The sequence below is a fragment of the Aedes aegypti genome, chromosome 1 (assembly GCF_002204515.2).
Source record: "Aedes aegypti strain LVP_AGWG chromosome 1, AaegL5.0 Primary Assembly, whole genome shotgun sequence".
NCBI lineage: Eukaryota > Metazoa > Arthropoda > Insecta > Diptera > Culicidae > Aedes > Aedes aegypti.
In genome coordinates this window covers 292,769,703-292,783,206 of record NC_035107.1, presented here as the reverse complement: position 1 = coordinate 292,783,206, position 13,504 = coordinate 292,769,703, and the positions used below count along the sequence as shown (strand labels likewise).

Genomic DNA, 13,504 nt, shown 5'->3' with positions numbered 1-13,504 from the left:
TGAGAGGTTCCTTGATGACTTTTGTGGAGTTTCTTCAAATATTCTTCCAGAAATTTCTCAAATAAGTTTTCAACCCTCCAGGGTTAAAGTGATTCTTGTATAGATTTTCTTGCTCCCAGATTTTTGACAAGAAATTCCCAAGGAATCTAAATACCCAAGTAATTATCAGTCCGTAATTCGCCTTTTTGGTCGTATATGGATATTATACAAGGAATACAGAGCAGGTCTGTTTCTTATTAGCGCATATAAGTGCTATTTTATTACATGGGTAGATTTCTTTACTTTATCAATGCAAATTTTGTTCCAAATTTCTCGTAGAATTCTCTCAGACATTTCTCCTGGAACTTCTTCGGGATTTCGTACAAAGACTCATGGAAATCCTCAAATAATTTCTTCCGGGTCTCAACCTGTTCCACTGGAAGTTAACTGGAGAAATCAAAGAGAGAATTACTGGAAGAGTCTTAAAAGTCATTACTGTAAGTATTAATGTAAAATCTCGGAATCATCCCTTTTAAAGTACTACAATAGAATGGAATTAGAATTCTGAAGGCTTTCCTGGAATTGTTGTGAATATTAAGCATCTTTCAGGAGAAAATTGAGGAAGTTTAGTAAAGGAACTCATGGTTTTGATTGGAGGAAACTGAGAGAATTTCTTGAAAAAAGGGGTTTTTTTCCAATAGTAAGACAAAGTTCGAGCAACTTCTTATTAGATTCCCGGAGAAAAGATGAGAGATTATGAAAAAGCTGCTGGGAATATATTCCTAGGGGAGGAATCTCTAGAGAAGCCGTTCGCATGAAGCAAGAAGTTGGAAAGACTGTTACCGGAAATTTATCGAGTTTGGAGGTAGCTAAGAAAACTCACAAAAAAGCATATGAACTTTTTTCTTTGCTAAATCATCCAAAATATGTTCATAATGTATGTTCATACATGTGTCTAAAATTGGGATTTGTCAGCAAACTCGTGGACTCAACTTTTAAACAAATAACATATGGTAAAAACAATCAGCAGGGATATCTAAAAAATACATTTAGGGATTGCCCCGTTGAGAAATATTAAAAGTTTCGATTATAATGACTGATTAAAAAAAAAAGTATTTCCATTTTTGCTAAAGCCTCGGGAAACCTCATCAGGGAAAAGCATTTACTGTACGTTTTAACAAAAATTCTATACAAATTGATTTTTGGAATATTTCAAAAAATGCCTTTTCAGTACATTCGTGTTTTTTGTCGTGATGTGCAGATTTGTTAGCTGTCGCTCTGCGTTTGATTGAAAATTCCTTTGCACATATGTTGTAAAAAGTGATCGAAGTACTAACATTCGACGAAAGTGATTTCCTGTTACATCATATTTGCACCAGTCGTGTCTACGAACGCCGAAATTACTTTGAAATTTGGCATTGAAAATAGTGAATTTCTGCGAAAAACCAATGGCGGGAGATAAATTATGCACGAAATGTTCTCGAGGAATCGACGTATATACCGATCTCTTCACTGTGTGCGAAGGAGAGTGCGCTTGCTTTTTCCACGCAAAATGTGTAAACTTGAGCGAAGATGTATTGCAGGTCCTATCAGGAAATGTGCTTTGGATGTGTGATGCTTGTTTACGCAAATTCCAAATAATGAGAGATAAATCCGGATCGACCTGTGGTGAAGAATTAGTTGGCGCGAAATCGATTGAAGTGGAAGTAAAGGAGCTGAAACCTACGGTGAAGGATATCTTGCAGACTTTGTCCAAAATAACATCAGATGCCTGACCGAGTTATATTACACCGCTTCACTCTACTCCGATCTCATCACTCGCACCGTCGGATGGAACGGACGCAAATGTTATGAATACAGCTAACGTGAGCACTACTGAGAATCTTCGGCGATCGAGTTGTACCACTACTGACAACTTCTCTCTGTTCCTGTCTAACATTGATGTGAGCGTCACAGAGCGGGACGTTTATGAAATGATTGTTCATTCTCTTGGTACTCCTGAACCCGAGCACATAGATATAATAAAACTAACATGAAATTGGAAATCGCAAAGAGTATTAGCTTACGCGTCATTTAAGGTTATTTTAAATAAAAAGTGGAAATCTCGTGCACTGGATCCTTCTATATGGCCGATGAATGTGCGATTTAGAGAGTTTGTCAATAAGAATAACGAAACCTGGAAACCGACATGAGCTTGATTAGTTTTTTTTTTTTCAATGTAAAAATATGCTATGTTATAATGTAAAAGTTGATGTTTTTTGTAAAGTTGATGTTATTTCTGTTTTGTATTATGATTATTTTTCTATAGTTTGTGGTTTTGTTGTGTAGATAGATATGCGATGCAATTTTCGAAAAAGAATTAAAATTTGTCGGTAATATTGTATGATGAAGTGTTTTCAATTTTTAATTAGATATAGATATTCAATAAGACATCATGTAGTCAGTTGAATTAAATAAACAAATAAACAAATAAACATCTAAACGCAAGTATAATTCTTACATTACACTGCGGAACACGGTTTTGTCTCAAGAACCAAAATACCGCTATTTACTAAATTGAGGGTTGCTGAGTCCATTGCCGTTTTCAGAAACATCATGGCATGTCTAGTTTTTGAGATATTGACTGTTGAAAATGCTAAATTTGACTTTTTCAGCCAATTTGCATGCAAGTTTTCCAACTTGTACCGCAATTTGTTTGCTCAATTTGTCACAGAATTCAAGCTTTATGTATAGAACAATAATTATCAACGAAGTTCATAATATTTTCGATGGTAAAATGTTATTTTTTGGTATAGACATTATGCCATATAAGAGAAACGAAGAATTTTATATGAAGACTGCAAACATGTTGAAAAAAATCGATTTAACTTAAATTTTATCGTAAAATTTCAACTGATTTGTATCTTAATTGAAAGTTCAGGTCCTATTTAGCATGTTTGGTAGATTCTATCACAAAAAAGTTTGATAAATCATACTTTAAATTTCATGTAAACATCAATAAAACCAGTGTTTTATACAACTTTGGCGACCTGCAGCTAAAAATTGTGACGTGCTGGAACATTTCTGAGAACGGCATCAGATTCAGCGACCCAAAATCTACTAGAAACACATAATTTGAGACAAGCGATAGTGGCATTTTTGTTACGCTGTGTTATTGTTATTATCACATGCAGATCAATTTCCGAGTGCATGATCCGCCCGAATTGCAATAACATTCGCTTCTTCATTATCGACAAAAGGCCAATTCGGCTGGAGAGCCGGCACCCACAACGCCTCCTCCCCATCCCTTCTTCCGTCTTATGCAAAACCCAATGCTTTTCTTCGATTCCTATTCTAATGCATGTAATTTGAATCTCAATTTAGACGAACAGCCCCGCAGTATAAAAATGCAAAGCAGACAACGAGTCTGCTTCCGAAAAGTGTTTTAGTATAATTCAAACCACAGCCGGAGAGCATCGGAAAAGTGGTAAATGAAAATGACGACGCCTTCCGGGGCCGAAGGCTGGTAGAAGAAGAAGAACAAGTCCATTTTCCCTCGAAATCCTCGAACTCGAAAGCGATAGAGAAGACAGGAGTGAAAAAGCGAGCAAAACCCCAGAACAAGCTCGCGGTAATTTGCAGCACTCCTACAACTACCTGCGCTATACCTTTCCATTGCTTGAGCGCAATATATTTAAATTTCCATTTTAATTTAGTTTTTTTTTTTTCGTTTTTATTTTCCTCTGCAATGCTTCTATTAGTCTCTCATCTGCTCGGCCCCTTTGTGCATTCCTCTCCCTCTTAACGAACAGCCGGTAGTTGGTCGAAAGGGTATGCGATGTTTGAATGATTCCGTCAAATACAATTCTGAAGGAAATGCCCCGGTATTCTACGAAATCTAAGGCTAAAGGCAATTTTTCTGGTTTCCATTTGTTTTGTCAAATAGAAAAAGTTTCGCCAAAATTATTGGGTAATAAATGAAATTTCATGAAACATCGAGTTGTACTGTTCTAAAAAAAATCTCACAAATCAAATAAAAATCACTTTTGGTGATAACGGGGAAAGTAATCTCTTCAAGGGATTCCTTGTAGTATGTAAGAGGTATTCTGGGCGTATCTATAGTTACTTCTAGAGATCGTTAAGTGTTCATAGAAGCTTCCAGGAGCTTCTCAAGAGTAATTATCAAAGAGTTATAGAGGACTTCTAGTGCGAGTTTTTAAAGATGCCTAGTGATTTTCATAGGATTTCGAAGAGTTCCCCGGGGGTAACCTTGAAGTTTTCTAGCTTTTCAAATAGGGGTTTTACCCTTCCAGTCGTCGCGCGGTTTGCCACCGTCAGAACCACCACGCTGCTGTTGTGAACGAAAAGCGAGGTTATTTCAACAGTGTAGTACAAAATACAACAGCGCGACGACTGAAGTGTTAAGTTTCCCAGAAGTCTAAAAAGCTATCACAGTGCACTGCAGTGGTTTTAAAAATGTATTAAGGAGTTCTTAAGGCGTTTTCTGACATTCTCAATAGAGGTTTTCAGTGTATCAAAACGACCTTCGACGGGAAGCCTGTGTCCTTGAAAACAACATTGAATAACTCCTTTTGAAGAAAATGGAAGTTCAAAGAAGTTGAAGTTGTTGAATATGTTTGTTTGAGTCTGCTTGAGTATGAAACTCAATCAAAAACCTACGCATGTTGATACGAAGGCCTTTACCCAAATACATTTTTGGATAAATGGGAAGATCATTTGGGCGTATTTTTTTTTACGAATTCGTGTATCGTGTATACGTGAATCGTTTTTTTATCGACATGAAAAAAAGCATATCGCATACCCTTAGTTGGTCGTCGTCGTCCTCGTCGTCTACTTGGACCACACTCAGGTGAACCAGATGCTTTAGAATATCCAGCACCTGTCCGCCTACTTGGACCTCTTCCTTTCCCATTCTTCGTTCGTCGTTTGGCGATTTACATAACCGTAAGATCCTTTCCCGAACTAAAGTGTTGCGCTTCCCAACGTGCCAAGCAGCGCCAACCAAAAGACGCAAATGCAGAGGAAATGAGAAAAGCTGCACATTGGAAAGCGAGCAACAACGAAAAAAAAACTCAAGTCCACCAGGAAATAAAGGCAAAACAAGTTCAGCATGGAAGGCGAAAAAAAAAGCATAATGTTTATTAAAAAGATTCCACCCGGTGAATAATTGTGTTATGAACTTTCCACACGTTCGCGTCTAAACACATTGCGCGAGTTCTGCACAAACTCGCAGCATTTTTTCATTTAAACTTCCTCTGCAGTGTGGTGTGTCCGTTACGTTTTGAACTGCCTCCGCCCATCGAGCACCTGCATAATCCAAGACCGGTGGACAGGTGGACGGAGGCCCGTGGCTTGACCCAAGTTGCTGCCGGGACATAACCTCGGAGCCTGACGGTGGTGGTGGTGGTGGGCCATACCGCAACTGGAGAGACCACGCTGGTAATTTACTAGCCCCAAACCATCCCCGGGCTTCCCGACTCAGCCCCTGGACTGGGGAATCACGTGGAGTAATTTGAACGCGAAACTTAAAAACACGTTTACCTGATTTTCTCTCGTGTGTCCGCATGCCGAGAATGGGCCAGAACTTTGTGTACAGAGCCGCTCAACAATACCTAGAAGCAGCAACAGCAGCAGAAGCAAACGGGGAACTCGACCGTTGTTGGTGGCGATGCCGCAAAAAACAGCCGGACCAAATTAACATTAAAAGTAATAAAACTGTGAATAAAAAATATCTTCCGCATGGAAATCGGTTTTTGCACAGAAGCTTCTGCCTGGTCGTGTAGACTCTGATGGTACTGAAGTAGTGCTTGGGTTAATGGCATGGCATGCTTTGGTCGCTACGTGGTATGGGCGATGACGGTCTTTCTGGTGAGTTCCAGTTTTCAGAGTTAAAGCTCATCTGACTCAATTTAAATCTTTCCCTCTTATTTTGTAGTGTTTTGTTTTTTTGTGTCTTAAAATGTCTTGAATTGGACCTATAAATCATTCTCTATCTGTTTATGTATCTCGCTAAATCTTCAACTCAATCTCACGTACATTCATTGGAAATCGATAGTACTAATAGCGAAGAAAACAATTTTCTACTGTCAACCATTCATGAGTCGGTAGCTGACTGGACTATCGACTCATGGAACAGAAAAGCATGGTATGGTATGGTATGGTATGGTGGTGAGGTTGCTACGTGGTATGGCGATGACGGTCTTTTTGGCGAGTTCCAGTTTAAAGAATTAAAGCTCAACTAACATCATTTCAATTTTCCTTACAAAAATTTTATAATGTTAAAAATGCAGGTTGAATTGGAAATCTATAGCCATCGATGTTCTGGAGTTAAACACAAAATGGATTTTTTTTCTACGGAAATTAATTGATGTCCATGAAAAAATCAGGGTAGGAACGAAGAATATATTGCCCTATTTACTAAAATTTTCAAGCTCTGGAAAACTTCAGGAAAAGCTCTGTGAAGCTTCTGGACAAGCTCTTGCAAGGAGAAGCTCTGGAATCCATTTGGACATGCTCTGTGAAGCTTTTAGAGAAGCTCTAAATATGCTTCTGGATGAGCTCTGGAAAGCTTCTGGATAATATGCTTCTGGATAAAGCTCTGGAAATATTCTGCAGAAGCACTGGAAAGCTTCTGGATAACCTCTGGAAAACTTCTGAAAAACTTTCGGAAAACTTCTGGAATTCTTCTGGAAAACTTCTGGAGAAGCACTGGAAAGCTTCTGGAGAAGCACTGGAAAGCTTCTTGAGAAGCTCGGAAAAGCTTCTAGACACGCTCTAGGAACCTTTGGAGAAGCTCCGAAAAAGCTTCTGGTGAACCTCTGGAAAGCTTTTGGGAAACTATGAAATAGCTTCTTGACAAGCTCTTAAAATACTTCTGGAGAAGCTCTGAAAAAGCTTCCGGACAAGCTCTGGAAAACTTCAGGAGAAGCTTTAAAAAAGCTTCTGACAAGCTCTGAAAAAAATTCTGGAGAAGCAAAGAAAAAGCTTCTAGAGATGCTCTGAAAAACTTTCTGGAGAAGCCATGAAAGAATTTCTGGAAATGCTTTGAAATAGCTTCTGGATAAGCTCCAAAAAACATCAGGAAGGCTTCTGGAGAAGCTCTGGAAAGCTTCTGGAGAATTTCTAAAATGCTTTTGGAGAAGCTCTGTAAAGCTTCTGGATAAGCTCTGGAAAGCTTCTAGAGAAGTTCTACAAAGCTTCTGGAGACGCTCTGGAAAACTACAGGAAAGCTTCTAGAGAAGCTCCTGAAAAGCTTTAAGAAAGCTTTTGGAAAACTTCTGGAGAAGTTCTGAAAATTTTCTGGAGAAGCTCCTAAAATCTTTTGGAGAAGCTCCGAATAGCTTCTAGAAAAGCTCTGAAATGCTTCTGGAGAAGCTATGAGAAGCTTTTAAATTGCTCAGAAAAGCTTCTGAAGAATTTTTGGAAAGCTTCCGAAGATTTTTTTGAAAGCTTCTGGAGCAGCTCTGGAGAGCTTCTGGAGAATCTCTGAAATGCTTTTGGAGAAGCTCTGGAAATCTTCTGGAGAAGCTTTCTGGAGAATCTCTGGAAAAGCTCCTGGAGAAACTCTGAAAAGCTTCATGGGCAGATGAGAAAATTTTTCTAGAGAAGCTCTGGACCAGCTTTCGGAGAAGCTCTGAAACAGATTCTGGATAAGTTCTGAAAATACTTCTGGGGTAGCTCTGAAAAACTTCTGGAGAAGCTCTGGAAAGCTTCCAGAGAAGCTCTGGAAAGCTTCCAGAGAAGCTCTGGAAAGCTTCCAGAAAGCTACTGGAGAAGCTCAGAAAAGCTTCTGGAGAAGCTCTGGAAAGCTTCTGGAGAAGCTCTGGAAAGCTTCGAGAGAAGCTCTGGAAAGCTTCTGGAGAAACTCAGGAAAGCTTCTGGGGAAGCTCTGGAAAGTTTCTGGAGAAGCTCTGGAAAGCTGCTGGAGAAACTCTGGAAAGCTTCTGGAGAAGCTGTCAAAAGCTTCTGAAAAAGCTCTGGGAAGCTTCGGGAGAAGCCAAGGAAAGCTTCTGGAGAAGCTGTGCATTGCTTCTGGAGAAGCTCTGGAAAGCATCTGAAGAAGCTCTGGAAAGTTTCTGAAGCAGCTCTGGAAAGCTTCTGGAGAAGCTCTGGAAAGCTTCTGTAGAATCACTGGAAAGCTTCAGGAAATGCTCTGGAAAACTTCTGGAGCTGCTCTGGAAACCTTCTGGAAAGCTTCTGGAGAAGCTCTGGAAAGCTTCTGGAGAAGCTCTGGAAAGCTTCTGAGAAGCTATGGAAAGCTTCGGGAGAAGTTGTGGAAAGCTTTTGGAGAAGCTCTGGAACGCTACTGGAGAAGCTGTGCATTGCTTATGGAGAAGCTCTGGAAAACTTCTGGAGAAGCCATGGGAACCTTCTGGAGAAGCTATGGAAAGCTTCTGGAGCAGCTATGAATAGCTGCTGGAGCAACTATGGAAAGCTTCTGGAGAAACTTTGAAAAGGTTCTGGAGAAGCTCTGGAAAGCTTCTGGAGAAGCTCTGGAGAGCTTCTGGAGAAGCGCTGAGAAGCTTCTGGAGAAGCTCTGGAAAGCTTCTGGAGAAGCTTTGGAAAGTTTTAAAGAAGCTCTGACAAACTTCTAGAGAAGCGCTGGAAAGCTTCTGGAGAAGCTCTGGAAAGCTTCTGGAGAAGCTCTGGAAAGCTTTTGGAGAAGCTCTGGAAAGCTTCTGGAGAAGCTCTGGAAAACTTCTAGAGAAGATCTGGAAAGCTTCTGGAGAAGCTCTGGAAAGCTTCTGGAGAAGCTCTGCAAAGCTTCTGGAGAAGCTCTGGAAAGCTTCTCGAGAAGCTATGGAAAGCTTCTGGAGAAGCTCTGGAAAGCTTCTAGAGAAGCTCTGGAGAGCTTCTGGAGAAGCTCTGGAAAGCTTCTGGAGAAGCTCTGGAAAGCTTCTGGAGAAGCTCTGGAAAGCTTCTGGAGAAGCTATGGAAAGCTCTGGAAAGCTGCTGGAAAAGCTCTAAACAGCTTCTGGAGAAGCTCAGAAAAGCTTCTGAAAAGTTTCTGGAGAAGCTCTGAACAGCTCCTGGAAAATCTCTGGAAAGCTTCGTGAGAAGCTCGGGAAAGCTTCTGGAGAAGCTCTGGAAAGCTTCTGGAGAAGCTATGGAAAGCTCTGGAAAGCTTCTGGAAAAACTCTGAACAGCTTCCGGAGAAACTCAGAAAAGCTTCTGATAACCTTCTGGAGAAGCTCTGAACATCTTCTGGAAAATCTCTAGAAAGCTTCTGGTGAAGCTCTGAAAAGCTTCTGAAGAAGCTCTGAAAAGCTTCTGGAGAAGCTCTGGAAAGCTTCTGAAGAAACTCTGGAAAGCTTCTGGAGAAGCTTTGGAAAGCTTTTAGAGAAGCTCTGACAAACTTCTATAGAAGCTCTGGAAAGCTTCGTGAGAAGCTATGGAAAGCTTCGTGAGAAGCTCTGGAAATTTCTGGAGAAACTCTGGGGATCTTATGGAGAAGCTCAGGAAAGCTTCTGAAGAAGCTCTAGAAAGCTTCTGGAGAAGCTATGGAAAGCTCTGGAAAGCTTCTGGAAAAGCTCTGAACAGCTTCTGGATAAGCTCTGAACAGCTTCTGGAGAAGCTCAGAAAAGCTTCTGAAAAGCTTCTGGAGAAGCTCTGAACAGCTTCTGGAAAAGCTCTGGAAAGCTTCTGGAGAAGCTCAGAAGAGCTTCTGGAAAAAAAACTCTTGAAAGCTCCTGGTTAAGCTCTGAACAGCTTCTGGAAAATCTCTGGAAAGCTTTTAGAGAAGCTCTGGAAAGCTTCTAGAGAAGCTCTGGAAAGCTTCTAGAGAAGCTCTGGAAAGCTTCTAGAGAAGCTCTGGAAACTTGTGGAGAAGCTATGGGGAGCTTATGGGGAAGCTCTGGAAAGCTTCTGGAGAAGCTATGGAAAGCTCTGGAAAGCTTCTGGAAAAGCTCAGAACAGCTTCTGGAAAAGCTCTGAACAGCTTCTGGAGAAACTCAGAAAAGCTTCTGGAAACCTTCTGGAGAAGCTCTGAACAGCTTCTGGAAAAGCTCTAGAAAGCTTCTGGAGAAGCTCAGAAAAGCTTCTGGAGAAACTCTGGAAAGCTTCTGGAGAAGTTCTGATCAGCTCCTGGAAAATCTCTGGAAAGCTTCTAGAGAAGCTCTGTTAAGCTTCTGCAGAAGCTCTGGAAAGCTTCTGGAGAAGCTCAGAACAGCTTCTGGAAAAACTCTGAACAGCTTCTGGAGAAACTCAGAAAAGCTTCTGATAACCTTCTGGAGAAGCTCTGAACATCTTCTGGAAAATCTCTAGAAAGCTTCTGGAGAAGCTCTGAAAAGCTTCTGAAGAAGCTCTGAAAAGCTTCTGGAGAAGCTCTGGAAAGCTTCTGGAGAAACTCTGGAAAGCTTCTGGAGAAGCTTTGGAAAGCTTTTAGAGAAGCTCTGACAAACTTCTATAGAAGCTCTGGAAAGCTTCGTGAGAAGCTATGGAAAGCTTCGTGAGAAGCTCTGGAAACTTCTGGAGAAGCTCTGGGGATCTTATGGAGAAGCTCAGGAAAGCATCTGGAGAAGCTCTGGAAAGCTTCTGGAGAAGCTATGGAAAGCTTTGGAAAGCTTCTGGAATAGCTCTGAACAGCTTCTGGAGAAGCTCAGAAAAGCTTCTGAATAGCTTCTGGAGAAGCTCTGAACAGCTTCTGGAAAAGCTCTGGAAAGCTTCTGGAGTATAAGTTAAAATTCTCGTTAATAAAGAAATAAAAAAAAAAGCTTCTGGAGAAGCTCAGAAAAGCTTCTGGAAAAAAACTCTTGAAAGCTCCTGGTTAAGCTCTGAACAGCTTCTGGAAAATCTCTGGAAAGCTTCTGGAGAAGCTCTGGAAAGCTTCTGGAGAAGCTCTGGAAAGCTGCTAGAGAAGCTCTGGAAAGCTTCTAGAGAAGCTCTGGAAACTTGTGGAGAAGCTATGGGGAGCTTATGGGGAAGCTCTGGAAAGCTTCTGGAGAAGCTATGGAAAGCTCTGGAAAGCTTCTGGAAAAGCTCAGAACAGCTTCTGGAAAAGCTCTAGAAAGCTTCTGGAGAAGCTCAGAAAAGCTTCTGGAGAAACTCTGGAAAGCTTCTGGAGAAGTTCTGATCAGCTTCTGGAAAAGCTCTGGAAAGCTTCGTGAGAAGCTATGGAAAGCTTCGTGAGAAGCTCTGGAAACTTCTGGAGAAGCTCTGGGGATCTTATGGAGAAGCTCAGGAAAGCATCTGGAGAAGCTCTGGAAAGCTTCTGGAGAAGCTATGGAAAGCTTTGGAAAGCTTCTGGAATAGCTCTGAACAGCTTCTGGAGAAGCTCAGAAAAGCTTCTGAATAGCTTCTGGAGAAGCTCTGAACAGCTTCTGGAAAAGCTCTGGAAAGCTTCTGGAGTATAAGTTAAAATTCTCGTTAATAAAGAAATAAAAAAAAAGCTTCTGGAGAAGCTCAGAAAAGCTTCTGGAAAAAAACTCTTGAAAGCTCCTGGTTAAGCTCTGAACAGCTTCTGGAAAATCTCTGGAAAGCTTCTGGAGAAGCTCTGGAAAGCTTCTGGAGAAGCTCTGGAAAGCTGCTAGAGAAGCTCTGGAAAGCTTCTAGAGAAGCTCTGGAAGCTTGTGGAGAAGCTATGGGGAGCTTATGGGGAAGCTCTGGAAAGCTTCTGGAGAAGCTATGGAAAGCTCTGTAAAGCTTCTGCAGAAGCTCTGGAAAGCTTCTGGAGAAGCTCTGGAAAGCTTCTGGAGAAGCTCTGGAAAGCTGCTGGAGAAGCTCTGGAAAGCTGTTGGAGAAGCTCTAGTTAGCTTCTGGAGAAGCTCGGGAAAGCTTCTGGAGAAGCTCTGGAAAGCTCTTGGGGAAGCTCTGGAAAGTTTCTGGAGAAGCTCTGGTAAGCTTCTGGAGAAGCTCTGAAAGCATCTGAAGCTTCTGGAAAAGCTGCGAAAACTTCTGTTGAAGCTCTGAAAATCTTCTGGAGAAGCACTAAAAAGCAACTGGATAAGCTCTGGAAAACTTCTGGAGAAGCTCTAGAGAGGTTCAGGAGAGCTCTAGACATTTTCTGTAGGACCTTCGAAAAACCTTCTGCAGAAAGTCTAAAAAGCTTCTGAAGAATCTCTGGAAAGCTAGTTTAAATATGTAATGTGTGCATACGATGGTTTTCTTCAAGTCGAGTCTAGAACACGACACTGAAGACGGCCTTACAGTTGAGGTCGAAATACGCGTACCTATCAAAGGATACAAACTCTAGTGGTATTGAATGGTATAGTACTAATTTCGGTTTTTTTATCTACTTCTGGAAAGCTTCTGACAAAGCTTCGGAAAGCTTCTGGAGACGCTCCTGAAAGCTTCTAGAGAAGCTCCGGAAAGCTTCTGGAGAAGCTCTGAGAAGCTTCTGCTGAAGCTTCGGAAGCTTCCAGAGAAACTCCGGAAAGCTTCCGGAGAATATCTGAAGAGCTTCCGGAGAAGCCCGGGAAAGCTTCTGGTGAAGCCCGGGAAAGCTTCTGAAGGAGCTCTGGACAGCTCTGGAGATGCTCGAGAAAGATTCTGGAGAGGCTCTGCAATTCCCTTTCCTTCACATGGATACTTTAAGTTTAAGATAATCTCTAACAGGTACTATCGTTCAACAGAAACTTCTGTTGATTCGGAAATAAAACTTGCAATTTTGACACTTTCGGTCCCCTAAATCTTCCCATTGTGTACTCAGGCGCAAAGCCATAAATTTCAGTTTCACGACCATGTCGCCTTCCGCAAAAAAAAAACGAAACCTTAACCCGATGGAACCGATATCAAGATCTATCGCGAAATGTGCCCAACACCACACCGGAACACGGCGAAGGAGGAGGGGGTGTTCGATTTTTTGATTCATTGAGTTTCCGCACACAGCACACTTTTGCGGGTTCTGCTGAGTCGGAGCGTAGAACATTGTGCGAAGAAACCCGACGGATTAGAACGCCTTGTCTCGGCAGCTTTATGCTGTGCGAGGGTGGGCCTAATTCTTTGTCGTTTCTCTTGGTGACACGCTTTAGACGACGACATAATGACGACGATGAAGACGACGCGACACACGACGGATTTGATGACAATATCCGGAAGATGATTTTATTTTCGGTTTTCTGGGTGATATTTTGTGGTCGGTAGAGGGGAATGACAGGCTAACGGATCAGGAACGTCCCAATTTGTCACCGGGGATAAATGATTGCGGTCTTTTCTTCGGTTTGTTTCAAATTGAAAATCAGAGCAAAAATGCGTTGTAATGATCTTACATGAAAAACAGCAGCTTGATGTGATTTTGATTTTGCGGGTGTGTCTAATGGAATCGCAATTACTACATTGAAACTGAAGTTCCAGAATATGCGACTATTCCACCATCCGAAGCATTTCCCACGAATGTCCCATCAACGTTGAAAGCAATTGCCATCCTACTAGACAACCTGAAACAACGCGTTACTGTTTAGCTACAATTCACTGAAACCATTCTGATAAAACCATAACCAAAAGTATCCACAATATTGAATCCATCCATTTCCAAAATTCTAGATTCATCAAATCCCAACATTCTAAATGCATTGAAGCAAACCCATTC

At 41.5% G+C, this 13,504-nt stretch overlaps 1 protein-coding gene across 3 annotated transcripts in view; it reads left to right on the top strand.

Annotated features, from left to right (window-relative positions):
* Positions 1–13,504, top strand: part of LOC5571436 (nucleolysin TIA-1) — an 824,623-nt gene that overhangs the window by 565,966 nt on the left and 245,153 nt on the right. The gene's annotated exons all lie outside the window — the stretch shown is intronic.